Source organism: Lissotriton vulgaris, chromosome 2_1 (genome assembly GCF_964263255.1).
Source record: "Lissotriton vulgaris chromosome 2_1, aLisVul1.2, whole genome shotgun sequence".
NCBI lineage: Eukaryota > Metazoa > Chordata > Amphibia > Caudata > Salamandridae > Lissotriton > Lissotriton vulgaris.
This window is the reverse complement of record NC_141687.1, coordinates 1,739,697,421-1,739,716,695: the sequence shown is the minus strand read 5'-3', so window position 1 is coordinate 1,739,716,695 and position 19,275 is coordinate 1,739,697,421. Positions and strand designations below refer to the sequence as shown.

Below are 19,275 nucleotides of genomic sequence, written 5' to 3'. Positions count from 1 at the left end.
TAACAACAAAGAGAATTGCCTATACTGATGTTTGGTTAACAAAAAGATTTGCCACCAGAGCAAAGAAGATTTATCAAAGCTAGGATGTGCTTATAAGTAGCCTTTTATTCGAATATCTTAGTCAAAAACACAAGGGTATATTTGTATCAATCATATACAATTTGAACAAAAGCAACATACACTAAAGAAATTGTGGACAAAAAAACTCAATGGAATGTTAAAATTCAACATACATTCTAAACCCAGTCATATCACAATCATACCGTGACAGTCATACACAAAACACATATGAAAACAAATACACCCACGGCTAGATAGAAATAAATAGTCGTGTGATGTATTAGGTCTGCTACAATCTATACAGTTCTATATACACAATTATATTTACAAGTGTAACTCAAAAAATAAATCAACAGAGTTAAATGTCAAATCAACACTATATACATCGATTTTTTGTAAGCCAGTAATGTGTCACTCTATTCACACTACAGGACAACACAAATGTGAAAGAAGCAGACACTGAACATGGGACGGCCTACGCGTTTCGAATCCCCAGGGTTTGACAGGGATTTTCGTCAGGGCCAAAAAGTTTCTAAAGAAAGAGAGAGAAAAAGAAATTTCTGTTGTGTGACTTTAAAAACTATATGTAATAAAAAATCAAGATGCTCCAAAGCATTACCACCCAATAGGCCTTTAGCTTACCACTATGGAGAATATCCGAAGAAAGGAAGAGCCTGTGTGATGAAAAAACAACATACAAAATGCTACATAAGTAAGGTGAATAAATCAAACAAGGGGGGTTTTGCTGGCCACTGTCCAGGGTTAAATTTACCTTAATAATGTCTGTAAGGGTTGCGTGTTCAAGTAAGAATGGAGTGGCGAGCCTGTAAGAGAACAGCGTCTATTAAGTATGCTGGCGAGACCGGGGTCGATGATAAAGCATGGGCATAGGGCGTAGGGTCTCTTACCAGATGGTCGTGCCACAGTGCGTCTTTAGACAGGAACGGAGATGTAAGGAAAAAGATCCAACACACTTTTTTTAGGAAACAGCCTCTGTTGAACAAAAACGGGTAGAAGGCTTGTTTAACCCAAGTGCCTAACGTTTAAAGGCATGTATAACAAAACATACAGGTCCTCCCCGCGCTTACTCGTTTTGGGCTCCGCTGGTTTCAATGGGTCGGCGTCCCCGCTTGCACTAATCTCCCGCGCATGCGTGGAGTGTGATGTAGCTGGCAGGCTCCTCAGTAAATAGAATTATAGTGCGCATGCGTCACACATAGACAGGCCACGGAAAGGCTCCCTTGGTTTGATTCCGAACGGGCGTCTGTACTAATCTCCCGCGCATGCGTGGTGTATGATGTAACTTACAAGTTCTTCAGTAAATAGAGCTCTAGTGCACTAGCGCGTCTGTCACATTAAACACCACAATTGTGTAACCAGGTAGCATAATGAAAGGCAGGCAACTTTCCTGAATTAAAGTTTATAAATTTCCGATATCTCGTTTAATCCTTTGACTGCTGTATCAAATTTTACAATTAGGTAGGCTTCTCTTTTGGATAATTTCTGATCCATATCTCCACCTCGGGCGTCCTTTTCGACACGCGAGATCACAGTCCATTTGAGATCACTTAGCAAGTGGTTACAGCGTTTCCAGTGATTAACCAGTGGGGCGGTGTCAATCCCATTTTTTATTCTGGATTTATGTTGGGTAATTCGCGTCCGAATTTCCTGGTTGGTTTTTCCGATGTAGAGTAACCCACACGGGCAGGTAATGCCATAGACGACATATTTGGTTCTGCAATTACTAAAACTGTCATGTTTCCATGAGATTCCATGGTGCTGAAAAAGTGATCCCTCGATAGTTAGTTCGCAGCATAGACAAGTGCCACATTTGTGGTGGCCTGTGACGGGTGGTAATCCCATCATCTGTTTTAGCGATGGCTGTTTGTCTTTTTTTATTCCTGCTCTTATCACATGATTAGCCACGCTGCTTTCCTTTTTGAATGCGAATAACGGTGGAACTTGCAAGCTGTTATCCAAGTTTTTCACAAGATGCCAATTTTGTAGGATGATTTTTTTGAGATTATTGGCATTAGGACAGTAGGTGGTTACACAGACTTGCCTATTTGAAATAGATTTATTTTTCCTTTCGAGGAGACTTTCCCTCGGGGTCCACCTGGCCCTCTTCATGGAGTTTCGGACAAGTTTTTTCGGATATCCTCTGTCACATAATTTGGATACGAGATTTGCAGCATGAAATTTGTAGTCCTCCTGTAATGAACAGTTTCTACGAATTCGTAGAAATTGCCCATAGGGTAGATTTTCCTTGAGGCTTCGCGGGTGATTACTTGAAAAAAGTAAAGCCTTATTCCTGTCAGTGGGCTTAGTGAAGAGCGATGTAACTAATGTGCCTTCTAGGCTAGAAGGCACATTAGTTACAAACTCCATGAAGAGGGCCAGGTGGACCCCGAGGGAAAGTCTCCTCGAAAGGAAAAATAAATCTATTTCAAATAGGCAAGTCTGTGTAACCACCTACTGTCCTAATGCCAATAATCTCAAAAAAATCATCCTACAAAATTGGCATCTTGTGAAAAACTTGGATAACAGCTTGCAAGTTCCACCGTTATTCGCATTCAAAAAGGAAAGCAGCGTGGCTAATCATGTGATAAGAGCAGGAATAAAAAAAGACAAACAGCCATCGCTAAGACAGATGATGGGATTACCACCCGTCACAGGCCACCACAAATGTGGCACTTGTCTATGCTGCGAACTAACTATCGAGGGATCACTTTTTCAGCACCATGGAATCTCATGGAAACATGACAGTTTTAGTAATTGCAGAACCAAATATGTCGTCTATGGCATTACCTGCCCGTGTGGGTTACTCTACATCGGAAAAACCAACCAGGAAATTCGGACGCAAATTACCCAACATAAATCCAGAATAAAAAATGGGATTGACACCGCCCCACTGGTTAATCACTGGAAACGCTGTAACCACTTGCTAAGTGATCTCAAATGGACTGTGATCTCGCGTGTCGAAAAGGACGCCCGAGGTGGAGATATGGATCAGAAATTATCCAAAAGAGAAGCCTACCTAATTGTAAAATTTGATACAGCAGTCAAAGGATTAAACGAGATATCGGAAATTTATAAACTTTAATTCAGGAAAGTTGCCTGCCTTTCATTATGCTACCTGGTTACACAATTGTGGTGTTTAATGTGACAGACGCGCTAGTGCACTAGAGCTCTATTTACTGAAGAACTTGTAAGTTACATCATACACCACGCATGCGCGGGAGATTAGTACAGACGCCCGTTCGGAATCAAACCAAGGGAGCCTTTCCGTGGCCTGTCTATGTGTGACGCATGCGCACTATAATTCTATTTACTGAGGAGCCTGCCAGCTACATCACACTCCACGCATGCGCGGGAGATTAGTGCAAGCGGGGACGCCGACCCATTGAAACCAGCGGAGCCCAAAACGAGTAAGCGCGGGGAGGACCTGTATGTTTTGTTATACATGCCTTTAAACGTTAGGCACTTGGGTTAAACAAGCCTTCTACCCGTTTTTGTTCAACAGAGGCTGTTTCCTAAAAAAAGTGTTTTGGATCTTTTTCCTTACATCTCCGTTCCTGTCTAAAGACGCACTGTGGCACGACCATCTGGTAAGAGACCCTACGCCCTATGCCCATGCTTTATCATCGACCCCGGTCTCGCCAGCATACTTAATAGACGCTGTTCTCTTACAGGCTCGCCATTCTTACTTGAACACGCAACCCTTACAGACATTATTAAGGTAAATTTAACCCTGGACAGTGGCCAGCAAAACCCCCCTTGTTTGATTTATTCACCTTACTTATTTAGCATTTTGTATGTTGTTTTTTCATCACACAGGCTCTTCCTTTCTTCGGATATTCTCCATAGTGGTAAGCTAAAGGCCTATTGGGTGGTAATGCTTTGGAGCATCTTGATTTTTTATTACATATAGTTTTTAAAGTCACACGACAGAAATTTCTTTTTCTCTCTCTTTCTTTAGAAACTTTTTGGCCCTGACGAAAATCCCTGTCAAACCCTGGGGATTCGAAACGCGTAGGCCGTCCCATGTTCAGTGTCTGCTTCTTTCACATTTGTGTTGTCCTGTAGTGTGAATAGAGTGACACATTACTGGCTTACAAAAAATCGATGTATATAGTGTTGTTGATTTGACATTTAACTCTGTTGATTTATTTTTTGAGTTACACTTGTAAATATAATTGTGTATATAGAACTGTATAGATTGTAGCAGACCTAATACATCACATGACTATTTATTTCTATCTAGCCGTGGGTGTATTTGTTTTCATATGTGTTTTGTGTATGACTGTCAAGGTATGATTGTGATATGACTGGGTTTAGAATGTATGTTGAATTTTAACATTCCATTGAGTTTTTTTGTCCACAATTTCTTTAGTGTATGTTGCTTTTGTTCAAATTGTATATGATTGATACAAATATACCCTTGTGTTTTTGACTAAGATATTCGAATAAAAGGCTACTTATAAGCACATCCTAGCTTTGATAAATCTTCTTTGCTCTGGTGGCAAATCTTTTTGTTAACCAAACATCAGTATAGGCAATTCTCTTTGTTGTTATTTCATCACAGAAGCCTGTGATGATGCATTTACCTATCTGCATTGAAGGGGTGCACACTTTTCTGAACATACATGTGATTATATGCAGCAACTGTTGGCTCTCAAATCCCAATAGTTTCTTCGTTGTTGTGGTTCTCTGAACCATTTCTTGTGTTAGAAGAGCACATGAGGAGGACAGCATATCTATTTCTCTTTGTCTTCTTGACAGGTGACAGTTAAACTTTCCTTCTGTTTGAATGGGTTTCCTGTGAATTGTTGTTTCCTGATCTTGTCCTGTGTTGGGGGAAGGCTGAGGGAGAAATGTTTCCTTCTGCAGCACTCTGTGGCAGCAAGATGTGCCGTAGGTGCTGTAATGTTGCAACAGTGCCAGAGGCAAACCTGGATCAGCCAATGAGTTATCCTGGAAGTAGGAGAGTTTGGGATAGTATTCCCGGCGAAATCCAGAAGACGCCTCTTGCTTGTTCTCTAATTTTGAATGATCATTGTGAATGATTCATTGTATCCTCTGAAATTATCCAGACTAGAGATTGTCGTGTCCCTAGCTAATTACTCACACGGACACAGACTGTTTCTTGAGGAGCTCTTTATTCTCGTGTTGCTCAGTCCCCGTCCCTACACTAACTGCCCTTTCCTGTTCCTGACCCCACCTCTTCCCCTCAGCCCACCTAGCTCCTCCCACCCCAACTACTAGACAGTCAACATTATAACATCTCCCCCTTTCTTAACAAAACAGCAAAATGAGATTAGTCCATTTCGACAATCAGTCTCTTTGGAGGCTGTACCTGGCGTCGGGGGCGAACCGGGGTGGACACAGTGTTCTCGACCACAGGTTCTGGTTCCATGCAGGGTGCAGAGTCAGGTGCGCCAGTTTCTGGGTGGCTAGGGCTCTCCTGCCCGGAGGCAGCGGGCGTGCAGTCACGCCTTTCAGGAGGGCACTTCTTAAAGTGGGATGCATTCCGGGTGACCCGCCTGTTCTCGGACTCCGCGGTCACCATTGTGCCTTTCTGCTGCACAACTGTAAGAGGCTCATCTTTGAAGCGACAGTCAGTTTTTTGGCGCTGTTCTTGTTTAACAAGGACTCTATCGCCCTCCTTGAGGGAAGGGGATCGGGCCCTCCGTTTGAGATCAGCATGTTCCTTCATCTTCTCCTTGTGATATCGATCTGTTGCAGCCATATCTTTGATCTGGTGGTCTGAGAGGGGTTTCCTCAGGGCGCCTTCCCAGGTTGGGATCCGAGTTCTCGGTGTCCTCCCAAGCATGAGAGTGGCAGGGCAGACACCCGTCGTGGAGTGAGGAGTGGTCCGATATGCACAGAGGACTTCATTCAGTGCTGCTTGCAAGTCCTTTTTCTCGGCGGTGGCCTGTTGGAAGGTTTTCTTGATGGTGGACATGAAACGTTCAACAGTCCCATTGGCTTGTGGCCAGAGCGGGGTGACCTTGCGGTGTTGGAAGTCCATCTGTTTCGCAAAGTCACTGAATTCGTGCCCGTTGAACGGGGGCCCATTGTCTGTTTTGATGATTCTGGGAACGCCCCAGATTGCGAAGACCTCCTCAAGTACTTTGAGAGTACAGGTGGCATTGGTGGAAGGGATGAATTGAGCCACTGGGAACCGGGAATATTCATCTACGATGGCGATCACATATTTCCCTGACTGCAAAGGCCCGTAGAAATCCATTGCAACTTCTTGCCATACGCCGTCCGGTAGCGGAGTCATTTGGAGCGGTGCCGGCGGCGTGCTGGGGCCAGTTAGCTGACAGGGATGACAGTCCTTCAGAGTGTTTTCGACTATTTGGTCCAGAGCAGGGAACCAGACACGCTCTCTCTTGGTGGAGACGACCCCCCGATGACCTTCGTGTGCTAGATCGACTACACCTTGTCTGAGGGTGGCCGGGATGACTATCCGGTGGTCTCTCAGAAGAAGGCCATCTTCAGTAATTGAAAGTTCATCAGAGACGTGTCGGAACGCTTGGAGTTCACTTCTAACATCAGGGTTCTCCTCGTCGTCTTGCGGATGATGCCTCCACCTGTTGGACAGTATTCGCTTCATTACGATCTGCAGAACGGCGTCTTTGTTGGTTGCTTCGCGGATGGTGTCCATTGGTATGGCTGGAGGGCGAGCATGGTTTGACACGAAGTGGATGTATTCCTCTGCTATGGATGAGGTTGGTACAGGAGAGTCTCGGGGGTGGCGGGACATGTAGTCGGCAGGGTTATCACCCTTCCCCGGTTTATGAATGATTGTAAAGGTGTACTCCTGCAGCCGGAGGCCCCATCGCTCAATCCTGGGAGGCATCTTGCTCTTCGGGTTTCCGTATATCGTCACGAGTGCCTGATGGTCAGTAATGAGCGTGAAGTGCTTCCCATAGATGAAGATGTGGAAGTGCTCACACGCCCACACGACCGCCAGGCTCTCCTTCTCAGGCTGAGAGTATTTCCTTTCCGGGTCAGTGAGGCTGCGGCTGGCGTAGGCGATGATCCTCCGTTGGTCCGAGTCGTCGTCATATTGGGCCAGGATCGCACCCAGACCCACGGGACTGGCGTCTACAGTGATCTCTGTTTTCCGTTTGGGGTTGAAGTAGGACAAACAGTCAGACGACTCGACCGCCCGTTTGATGTCTCTGAAGGCACGCTCGCAGTCTGAGGTCCACTCAAAGGGCTGGTTGGATTTCGTGAGGAGCCTCAGCGGATGACTTATCGTGGCATAGTCGCGGATGTAGCGAGCACAGTAGCTCGCCATCCCAAGGAAGGAGCGTAGATCGTTCACGTCATCAGGGCTTTTGGTATTGTTGAGCACAGCCACCTTGTCTGGATCTGGTTTCATGCCGCTGGATGAGAAAATGTGTCCAAAGAATTTCAGTGTCGATTGATGGAACTCGCACTTGTCCTTATTAAGAGTCAGATTTGCGTCTAGCAGAGCCCGGCAGACGCGGTCAAGGGCGATGTCGTGTTCTCGGAGGTTTGCGCCATACACCAGAATGTCATCGCTGTAGTTGAGAGAATTTGGAATGTGGTGGATGATTAGTCGAATTGTCTCTTGGAAAATTTCAGCTGCTGAGGACACACCAAAACTGAGGCGCTTGTACCGGAAGAGGCCGAGGTGCGTGGCGAATGTGGTGATGGAGCGAGAGCTGTCATCTAGCTCGAGCTGGTGATAGCCCTTGTTGAGGTCTAGCTTGGAAAAGACCGTGGCTCCATTGAGGGCTGTAATCATATCACTCAGGTGTGGGCCGGGGTGCCTCTCCCTTTCGATCGCCGTGTTCGGCAGGCGCATGTCTACACAGAGACGGACCTTGTCGGGAGTCCCCTTTTTTGGCACAACGACTACCGGGGACACCCAGGGAGTGGGTCCTTCGGTGCGTTCGATGATGTCGGCATCCAGAAGGTCTTGCAGCTCTCGAGCCACCGCGGGTTGCAGGTGAAACGGCACTCGCCGGGGATGTTGAGCAATGGGCTTGATTCGCTCGTTGATGTGCAGATGTACTTGCCGGCCTTTTAGTTTGCCTAGGCCCTTGAATAGAGCTGGGTATTTCACAGCGTAGTTGGAGCTGTCATTTATGTTGAAAAGAATGTGAACGAGGCGTAAGCGCTCCGCAGTCGGAAGGCTTAGCAGGCAGTCGGCATCAGGTCCCTTGATGACGTGAATGACGGCGGGGATGGTGATATCGCCATGTGTGAGGGTGGTGTCGAACTTCCCCAGGCATGGGAGTGGTTTTCTCGCCATCCATGTGTATACTCGAACAGGTGCAAAGCGCAGGTGAGGTTTGGGAACCATGCGCTCGTGCTCAGCAACAGAGATGTAATTGAGAGAGGCACCGCTGTCCATGACGAATTTCGCTGCATGGTTGCCCACCATGATATCGAGCCGGGGGTACCGTTTGAGCTGATCGTTGTCAGCGATGTTGACATACTCGGTGGTGTAGAACGATCGCCTGGATGAGGAGGATCTGGACTCTCTTGAGGGGGATCGGCGATCCCATCTGGACCGTCTGGACTCACGACTGGAGTGAGACGACGCTGGGGAGTGAGCAGGTTCATCCTGAACGGCTCTGGCGTGGTGCCGCTTGGTTTCTGTCCTTGAAGACCTTGGCTGGCTGGTGCGTTGGTCAGCACCGCTACGTTGTTCTCGGTGATACTCGCTGCACATGACCTCAAAATGATTGGATCGTCCGCATTTCCGGCAGCGTTGGCCCATGGCAGGGCACGAGTCAATGTGGGGGTAATCATACCCGCACCTGTAGCACCGTCTTGTGCGTTCGGGTCGTCGGTCTCTCCTCTCTGAGTCTCTTGGCCGGTAGTCTGTTCGGCGTCTGGGTGAGAATCTGGATCGGCGTGATCTGTCACGCGGGTTGCCTCGGTAGGCCTGTCGTCCATGTCGTCGGTCGGAGACGAGGTTGGCATGTTCTCGGCTAGTGCTAGGTTTAACTTCGATCTCCGCTGCATTCTCTTCGGCTTGGTCATATATTCGTGAGTTCTCCTCGATTTCCGCCAACTCTTGTGGCTTCCTTAGTAGTCTTCGTCTCAGTGACTCTGAATGGCATCCCGAGATAATTTGAGACTTGATGGCCGCATCTGGGGAGAAGTTTGTGAAGTCGCAGTACTGGGACTGACGCCTTAGTCGGTGTATGAAGGACGTTAGTGGCTCATCCTTGTCCTGGTGCTGTTGGTGAAATTTGTGTCTCTCATAATCAACATTTCGTTTGTGCAGGAAACGGTTGTTCAATATGTCTTTTACCTTGACATAAGTGTCGCTGTCGGCGGTTGGGATCTCTCGCACTATCTTGCTGATCTCGCGCCCTCCTAGATTGCGAAGGGTTATTATTTTGTCCTCGTCTGTCTCGATTCTGGAACCCTTGACATAGTCCTCGAAATCCTCCAGCCATTCCTGCCATTTGAGGCCCATGCTGCTCCCTTTCGTGATCGTCAGGGGTTCTGGCGCTCGCAGGTGCGTGCCCTTGATCTCCTTTTTGGCGGGAGCATCCTGTGCGCCGGGCGCGGGAGGGTTGGACATCCTGGGGATGAGGTTTGACTCTGGTCACAGCTGCTGGTGTCCGCTCCCTTTACTTCTGGCGGTTTCTGTAGGATTTGTAGATGCCAATGCTTGTTTGTTGCTGCTTGCTGCTGTGCCTGCCAATGCTTGTTTGTTGCTGCTTGCTGCTGTGCCCACGGGCACTGATTGCTTACTGGTGGCTCTTGGCTGTACCCTTTTGAGGCTGTCAGGGCTTGTTTGAAGAGTCCGCCTGACTCAAAGATGGCCGCCCTCAATTCTGATAGGGCCTGTCCTTAAAACTGCCTGACCTTGCAATGGCCGCCCCCTTTGGCAAAACACGTGGCTCCCCTTTGCCCTCTCAGGGCAGGCGCGCGTCGCTGCACCGCTGAGCTCGCGCCTGCAGGCGTCTGTCGGTTGCCGCTCGAGATGAGCTCACGCTGTGGGGGACGCTCGGCTGATGGATCCCTCAGCGCTGCTTCCTGGCTACACGCGCGCCGACCTGGCGCTCTATCTCGCGCATCGGCTTTCTGCGCAGCATCGAGCGGTGAGTTGGGGGCAATGTCGGAGTGGGCTCCCGACTTTCACTCACTGTTTGTTGTTTCGGCAGGCGGGTCTCGCGCCTCCAGCGCGACCGGCACTTGTTTCTTGGCGCCCTGCCTCTGATCCGGGCGGGCTTCGCGCGTCCAGCGCGAGCTGTCCTCTGTTCCGGCGCCCTCGTTCAGCGCACTGTCCGTTCTCCTGCCCACGCTCTGGGGGCCGCCTGGCTGCGCTCAGATTTCCCTTTCCACGTTGGGGCTTTTCCGTGGCGCCTCGGGACCACGGTCACAGCGGAGCTCTGGGCGCTCGACGCTGCGGGACGGGGCTCGTTCTGGGGGGGTCATAGGTCCATCCCACCCTCGTCGCCAGCTGTCGTGTCCCTAGCTAATTACTCACACGGACACAGACTGTTTCTTGAGGAGCTCTTTATTCTCGTGTTGCTCAGTCCCCGTCCCTACACTAACTGCCCTTTCCTGTTCCTGACCCCACCTCTTCCCCTCAGCCCACCTAGCTCCTCCCACCCCAACTACTAGACAGTCAACATTATAACAGAGATAATCATCCCCCTTGTACTCCAGTTTCCTGAAATTGTTTCCCCAGAAAATGTACGTTCCCTACTCACGTTTGAAATATATCTTTGGTACTATGAAATCTGTATTTGAGCGTGCAGTTTTCCATTGGCGCATGTTTAGTGAAACGGTGATTAGTATACGACCTGGCACTTTTCTTTTAATTGATTTTGTGTGACTTGTGCATTAATGTCTCTGCTATCCCCTTAATTCCCTTCTTTAGTGATTTAATTGCCTACTTCCTCCCTACCATAACTGTCCCATTTTTAGGTCTCACTTACTAAACTATGCATAAACTGTTTGTTGCGAGACACATTGTCAGCTTAAGTGGCCTTAGAATCCTTCCAGCAATTACCTTTGGTTGGCTTCATTGTTACAGTAATTTACTTGGATCTTATTCGTAAGCTTTCCTTCCTCTTCTGGTGATTGTCCCTCCCCTGACTTATGTTCTTCCAATGCCCATCTTTCATGTGCTACTTTTTTCCCTTTTCTTTAAGCAATCCAAAACAGTGCATATTTACAACCTTTTCTCACTGGTGTACTTCTTTTCCCCCCCTTTGCTCCCCGTGGTGCAATTTATTTCCCTCGTACTTCTTCCACGCCTGCTGCTGTTGCTCTCTCACCCATTTACTTTTCTTTCCTCCATCCTCTTTGCTTAATCTTAACATTTATTTACTTCATCCCCACAACCTCCTTGTAGCTTCCTCCCCGTGCCCCCATGCTGCTTACTTCCGACCCTCTGTGTTGCCCCCCAATCTGTTGCTTCCCTCACATTCTGTCGCCCCCTTCTGTAGCTTCTCCTACCCTTGCCCTCCGTTATTCCACCCCTGTCTTCTGTATTGCTTCTGAAGAGCTAATAACCTATACAACGTTTGGATCAAAGTCGCTGTGGAAGAAATAATGCAGATCCACTTCCAAGGGGGAGCAATGGCACCATGAGCCCCCTGGACGAAAATTCGCATCAGAGATTGAACTAGATGTTTGTTTTCTTGATTGACAAAGACACCTTAAAAAGTGTGTATCCGTAGTGTACGTTTAGTTGACTCGTTGGACGTTTTAATGTTTTCATAAGCAACACAACAAATGCTGCAGACATCTTTACTGCCCACTTGAAGGCACACGCATGCTTGAGTGCACACTTGGACTGGCCTTCTCCAATTTCCTGATCGTGTAGCACATCCAGTGCAGATCTTCCAATGTTATTATTGAGCCTGTTAGGGTCCACTGGGTGCAAAGCTACAGTTTGAGTTGAGCGGGTTTCCCAGTGCAATTGACCAAATTTGAAGCATTACAAACAAAGCAAGCATTTGGGTGTTAACACACTGCTGCCATAGGTTTGCATTTCATGGCCACAAGTAAAAACAAATATGAGGGAAAATGTAATCTGTGGCTTGTTGCATACGAGAATGACTTTGAAGCATTCAGATTATCAAAGGTTTATTAAGTTAGGCTCTAACATTAGTGTGAACTGTTTGATCGGGCAGAGTAGACTTCTGAAGGGTAGGGGGTATCACTGTTACTGAGGAGATGACATCCTGGCTGTGAAAGTAGGAGCACAGTTTAGCAATGCCCCATTCTCCATAATTTGAAACCCATTTTAGACTTCATTTGGAGAGAACAGGCTCTGCAAGCGTCTTGCTGCACATACTTGGCCTTGATAATGGAATGATATTTTCCTGGCCTGTTTTTGATCATTTGCTCTTCTGTTTGCATTTCAGGCAAGAGTAAGGAAGCAGAAATAAAAAGAATAAACAAGGAACTGGCGAACATCCGATCTAAATTTAAGGGTGAGTATCAAGATTGATGCATCTGTGAGTCAATGCATGTTTATATGCGATAGATGATTACAGTATGTAAGAGTGAAATACCGATTGTGATGCTTGTGTCCTCGGTCTGTGTCCCTCCAATAATTTGACAGCTCTGTTCTCATCTACTCTGTAATCCATCCACCAGTGTGGACTCTCATTGAACGTTTCCTCTTCAGGCTTTCACCATAACAAATTGTTTGAATTATGTTTTGACAGAAAACATGATCCTGTCATACCCTGAATTCTGAGTGCTCTGGCTGGGTACACTGGATTTCACCATTGACTTCTTAATTGCTCTCATTTGTGTTCTTTTGATTTCTAAAGCCTAAGGTTGTTCTGGTTTTAACCACCATAACTATCCTGCAGCAAGCATGGACTATGCCAGTGGGTCTGATATTGGCTGCAGACCTTTTGGCTTTGCCAATACTAGTTTTCTTTTTAAATGATTTTCAAAGATCTGTCTGTACATGCACCTGTATGCCCATGCAGGGTGGACATTTTGTAATATTTTCTGTAATTCATTGTTATTGACTGCTGCCAGTGCACATGCAGACCACCATGAGGTGCTATCTGTCAAATGATTTTATTTTTACACATGTAGCTGACCTCGTGTGTGCAGGTTTATGCATATATGAGCAGCGTTATTTGACTGATAGTAAAACACTTTCAAAGGTGTGGGCATATTTTCTAGATATTAAGCTGACGTTTCCTTTCAGCAATGGCTGTGAATGCGACAGAAGTTAGCTGCATCATACTGCAGTTGAGTTGTATGTTGGTTGGGCTTTGTCAGAAGGAGAATGTGATAGAATGTATTGGAGGTTTCTCAGTGGACTCAAGTGGCTTAGGGTGATAGCAGATGTTCTTGCTGTTAAGCAAACTGTTTGTCTTCAATTATTTTACGATGAAGAGAGCCGAGAGTCATTTTCTGGCTATGAGTCTTTCTGGGATTTGAATTTCAGATTGGCAGGGCTAAAGAATGGTTAGTAAACCCGGTCTCATTAGCTGCTATGGAGAAGCCATAGCTAGACATTTCATCAAAGGAACAGTCTAGAGAAAGAAAAGGAGAGGTGCCTGAATGAGCGTTGTTGAAATCCCCCTGCTTGTGAAGCAGATGGGGATATAAGATCAGGAACAATAAACGGAGAAGGGATGATCAGAGAGAAATGAGTAGAAACAATTGCCTTCTGTACCATTGATGCCAAGGAAAGTAAGAGTAGACGGCTAGCATTGTGTGATGTCTGACTTTTAGAAAGGCTGCTGGTGTAGGATGAGGACAACACTGGTTATGGTGGGCTGAGACGAAATAGAAGTACCGCTGTGTTGAATCAATCTCAGTATAATTGAGACAAGGAGAAGAGAATGGTATTGAGGCTCTCTACCTGGTTTAAGTGAAAGCCTTTGGTTAAAGGTATACTCCTGGAAACTGTTAAGCAGTTGGACTATTTGGGAATTCTATTATCAGAGAATTTGCGCTGGGGTAGTCCAATTCAGAAGGCTATGCTAGTTTTGAGACAATTGTCTGGAGCAGTTTTAAAGTTTAGCCGTAAGGCCGGTGCTAGAAGTATCAGTATTATTTTGCAAATATAGAAGTAAAGACCAGTGGCGGCCGCACTGTATAGTGTGGGGCTATGGGGGTTTGTGAACGTTCGCCCACTCCAAGTAGCTGAGAATAACTTCCAACTTTGTTGGAGCTTAGTCCAGGCTCCCCTCTAGCAGTGTTTTATGCAGAGCAATATTTTACCCCTATATCTGAAATGATCACCTCAGGCCAATTCTCTACTGGGTTAGACTGGTAAGAAATCCTAAGGCCACAGTTTATCTTGAAAACCTAGAAGTTACGGCCAGTGGCACTTGCCGGGCCATATATGGTTGTCCCATGTGCAGAATTTTTAAAGGACCTACAGATGGTGTCCTTGTGGAAAGTACCTGGTAAAATCAGACATGATACTACACATTTGATTAAAGAAAAGAATCATGAATACATGCAGATAAAAAAATGGCAGGAGTTGAACCCAGGTTCAATCACAAGCAATTATTTCAGCAATATCTATGGCCTACTATGCTTAGAATATTTAGACGTTCTGCACCTTGAATTGAAGCGAACACTGTACCTAAAATTCCGGTTGGGTATCCTCCCAACCTTGGATTTTCTGATCTATCTGTCTATCCATCCTTGCACAATCAAAACCATTTAATCCTGTTTTGCACAAAATATGATGTTTCACGAGGGATGTGGCTCCTTCCCCTTTTAAAATACTATGGGGATAGATGTGTTTAAACCAGCAATGGCGCTATGTATTAAACAAGATGATATGTAGCCATGAAACCGCTGGTGTACGTGCGCTGTATAAATAATTTTAAATAGAAATAGAAATGTAGGTGGTCCACTCCATAGATTCATAATTATGGGTTATGTGGCCTTGCCTGAGAGAGTAGATAGGCTTCACGAACTTGGGTGTCTCCCATAATAGAACACCCTGCTAGCGTTTGCATAATTCGCCCAATTCTGTACCATTTTTATGCACTGCACTTCTTTTCCCTAAGTTTGTTGGCAGAATGCTTACACTGGAATGTTTGTTTTATCTTGGGATGTTGCCTCCGATGGTAATGTGCACATTAATTGTTACATTGCACATTTATTGCATTCGAAGAAATTGTATGTTTTTAGGTTGCATGCCTGTGATGAAGATGCATACTTTTAGCATCTCATTGTTCTTGCATTTTAATGTGTTCAATTAATTTGTTGATAGATTGCTATGCATATGTTTTTATTGATTTTTTTTTATATTGCATGTTCTTAAAGCATTTTAAGGCTTTTAGCTGAAACAATAAAATAAATAAAACATTTGCATAGTTGAAAATTGTAGTTATACCCCAACTATGTAGTGATAGGTAACCCAAATGCCAAGGTACTTGGATTTACAATTGACTCTAAACTCACCCTAAAGGAACACATTGCCAAAACCTCGAACAGCCTGCTACCAACCCTCTCTCTTAGAGAAAGTCAAACTGTTTCTTCCTGAAAGGCACATCGGAAATGGTTGCTCAAGCCCTCGTACTCGCTCATCTGGATGGTGTTCATGCCCTACTCCATGGCCTCTCAGACTCCACACTTGTTCCCATTCCCGGCTTCCTACACGCCTCCGCACTTCTCATTCAGAGGCAGAAGAAATATGATCTCTTTCCCCTGCCCTGATAGGACTACATTTGCTCCCGAGGTTGGACTGCACCATCTTCTTAGCCAGCTGCATAATTTACAAAGCACTCTGGCTTATCTCGCAGAAAGGCTCAATGCCTCTGATGGTTCTTGGCACACTCACATCCAGGACATCATTAGACTGCAAGTGTTCAAAAAAAAAAAAGAAACCAAGAAAGCAGGCCTTTTCGATCTATGCATCCACGATCTGGTTGAAGATCCATGTATCCATCAGGACTGCCACAACGAAGCTCCAATTTAGAAACTTTTTGAAGACTCTCTCTTTAAAAAAGAGAACACAACAAGGCATTAACTATCCTTAACCCAGCTTTCTCTCACAATACTTGTTGACTTTATTTTTTGCTTGTCTATGACCATGTATAAAGTTCTGCTGCTTTTGTCTAGGTCTGCGCTATGGAAATACCTTATACATACATACATACATAAATGTTGAGAACTGATTAAGCAATAGGTTTCTTGTAGAGAAGTTGCTCCACCAAGGATTAAGAGCAGTGCACTACATGCTTTAGACAAGTTATTCGTGATGGATTTGAGAGCCTAGTAGAATGCCAGAGTGGCTTAATGATTTTTTTTTTTTGAGAGACAGAAAACTTTGTTTATTTAGACCATAGTCTTTTAAACAGTACAAAACACAGATCCAGATAATATGGACAATCTAAATTCTATAACAAATGAATTATTAAAAATGTTTTATTTTTTTTTTGTTTTTATTTATTTGATGACTTTTATATAGCGCTGGCTAGACCCGGAGGTATCAGAGCGCTTTACATAAGAGTTACATATTGTTACAAGGTTACATCATAAAGAATTTACATTAGTTACTAGGATGTTACAAGGAATAGAAAAAAACGAGAATATAAGAGCGTAGATGGTGAAGAGAGAGAGTGGTAGTAGGAAGATCAGATCACAGACAATAGACAGTAAGGTGAAACAAGCCGCTGATCAGATGCATGAGTCTGTCAGGGGTAATGATGTCAGTTTCAGCTTCAAAGACCCCAGGTACCGCGGAAACGAAAATGGCCGCAATTGCGGGTAAACACAAATCGGGTTAAAAAATATAAAAATAAAATCCAAACAGGAAAACAACAACAAAAAACCTACCCCACGAGTAGGGGTAGCTCCCAGATCTATAGTGAAGGAAATCAGAAGGCTGTTGAACACCCACGACATATCGACAGTCCAGTGATAACAGGGAAGACGAGGGAGCGCAGGCAGCAGCCTCGTAAGGGGAAAGGAGGCCATGGGGGTCAGGCAGGCGCTTCAATGCGGCCGAGAGAAAACCAACTCTGAGATCTGGACAGCCGCTTCGCGGCACTCTCGGGATGGCTCTGACGGGGGAAGACCAGAACCACACAACTCTATTGAAGCCCCGGACTAGGTGCCAGCGGGATGCCAGGCAGCAACAGCAACGGACCGGCCCGCAGGCGAAAGCCCGATCTCCTCGTTGCATTCTCGCCTACTTCTTTGCTGCTGAGCTGCGGGATGGAGGCAACCGCGTCTCGGTTCCCAAAAGGAAGGCTGGCGGCCACTCGTTCCAGCAACAGTCCCAGTAAGGCCTCGCAGGCAGTCCGCGAATCGCAGCAAAGCCAAGGTCCAGAAAGGAAGAGTCAATCGGGCCATGGTCAACGACGCAGTGAACAAGCAACCGGCAGACCCACAGGAGCTCACCGGGAGGCGAAGGAAGCAAGGAGAACCAGCGGAGAGAGGACGAGCACTGTGCCCGATGTCCGGCTGGGTAGGTGATGGCCGAGGTAGTGAACCGGAGCCGATCTCCTCTATAGCTGGCGGAGCAGCTCCACCGGACATCGGCCATGTTGGTCAGGATCAGCCACCAGTAACATCGGTCACAGTTCCATGGGAGGCCTCAGTTCAAATGAGGGAGACCAGAAAGGAGAGAACCGCTGAACAAAGACAAGACCCCAAGTATGTAGACCTGGTCGATGGAGGGAAGATTTCAGTATACTACACAAGTTAAAAGAAGGTTGCACCCTCAAAAGCATACAATTCATTAAACACAATTTACAAAGATCTCTAAATTCCTAAAGAAAATTCACATTAATGGGAAAGCCCTAAAAACATTTAAGATCAATGCCCCTCCTTCAATTTCTCCCTTGCATATTCTTTTGTTGCCTTCAGGAATTTTCCCAGTCCTAATACGATTTCTAACGACGGCATATCTGTAAGTAAGCAAACCGCTTGGGCACGCGAATTTATCTTATGTGATGAAAATATTGGGTGTAAAAACAATTTCCGTATATAGCAAGGACAAATGTGCAATCAAGCAATATGTGCAAAATGTCATTTCTTAGTCCTAGCCCACAATTACAATTACCATCTGAGCCAATCAATGCAGCATTTATTTTTCCGTCTGTCTTCCAAGGGTTAATCCCAACTCGGGTCCTTAAGATTTCGTGTCTTAAACCTTGGTTGGGCAAAATATCCAGATACAGGAACGAAGCTTCATTTGCCCATGAGCTTTTTAACCACTGGACCGATTTTTTTTTTTTTTTTTTTTTTTTTTTCTCCCCCTGACATATACTCAAGGTCCTGTGACCTTGAATAAGACTGCCCTTGTTCCCTAAGCGTACTCTTTGTGAATTCGACCACCAAGGATTGCTGAGAGAGTCTCACATTAAGGCGCACTGCTACTTTCTGGAGGATTCTTCTCACCTCCTTTGCCCAACTAAGGCTACTTGTTTGAATCTCCTCTCTGCACCATTGTGAGACCTTCTGTACATCTCCTGGGTCCTGATGCTTCCATAATCTTGCCAAGGCCATTTGGGACTGCACACTCCAAGATATTACCCTTGCTCCATTCTGATTGCTTGGATCATTGTGCAGCTAGATAAAGACATTAATATTTTTTAAATGTTTCCTTCTTCCAGATCCCACCCATATTTACCACTCTGGTAAAGAACCACTGCCCCATACAGTACTCGCGGGGGGATCATTGCTTCAAATGCCTTTAACAGGGGTCTGTGTGACATATCACCATATTCTTTATTACATTTTTTTAGCCCATATACAGATGAAAAACCTTTTGCTTTTTGAGCCTCCAGGTGAGTGTGCACTGTCAAACCAGAGGCCTAGGTATCTATATTCTTTAACTGCCTCCAATTTCTCTTGGCCTAAAAACCAATTAAAATTCTTCTGGCTCTTCCCAAAACATATAACCTTAGAAAATTCTTGACCTTAAATATGGAAAAAACTATCACAATAATGTTTAAAAACATTTAGTTTCCTTTGGAGTCCTATTTCTGTTTGATCAAGGATCACTAGATCACCAGTGTAAAGGAGACAGGGCACTTTATGACCACTCATTCTTCGGCTTGCGCTTCTTTCTACTTCTAATACTACAGGGAGATCTGCTAAAAAAATAGCAAATAACAGGGGTGCCAAGACGCACCCCTATCTGAGGCCATTCCCTACAGATATCTTATGAGTTAATGACCCCTGCAAGTCTCTAATAACCTGGGCCCAATTCCCTCTATGTAACACTTCTAAGATCATCAATAAACTGAC

General features: G+C 45.7%; 1 long non-coding RNA gene across 1 annotated transcript in view; it reads left to right on the top strand.

Moving 5' to 3' along the window:
- Positions 1-15,902, top strand: part of LOC147733212 (uncharacterized) — a 163,172-nt gene extending 147,270 nt beyond the window's left edge. Inside the window, exon 2 of the long non-coding RNA XR_015308707.1 lies at positions 12,447-15,902. This is a non-coding gene — a long non-coding RNA (uncharacterized LOC147733212). The remainder of the gene's footprint in view (positions 1-12,446) is intronic.
- Positions 15,903-19,275: the final 3,373 nt, after the last annotated feature.